Source organism: Trichechus manatus, unplaced genomic scaffold (assembly GCF_000243295.1).
Source record: "Trichechus manatus latirostris isolate Lorelei unplaced genomic scaffold, TriManLat1.0 scaffold00094, whole genome shotgun sequence".
NCBI lineage: Eukaryota > Metazoa > Chordata > Mammalia > Sirenia > Trichechidae > Trichechus > Trichechus manatus.
In genome coordinates, this window is record NW_004444030.1 from 2,744,889 (window position 1) to 2,745,132 (window position 244).

The following is a 244-nucleotide window of genomic DNA, read 5'->3' on the forward strand; positions in this document are numbered from 1 at the left end:
CAAAATTTTATTTCTTTGGACCACTAAATGAACATTCGCATATATGCCTTCAGCATCAATTTTAAGGTAAAAATTTTACAAGATTGATAAAAATTTAATAAAAATCACGTTTTTATAATATTATTAGCAATGATATTAATTGTTCCAGTAAGCAGGAAGATAATGTTTTTATACAGGTCAGTGATAGATAGATTAAGCCATGGGTTGTTTCTTATCCAAGAAATATCTTTTCTTAATTTTTACT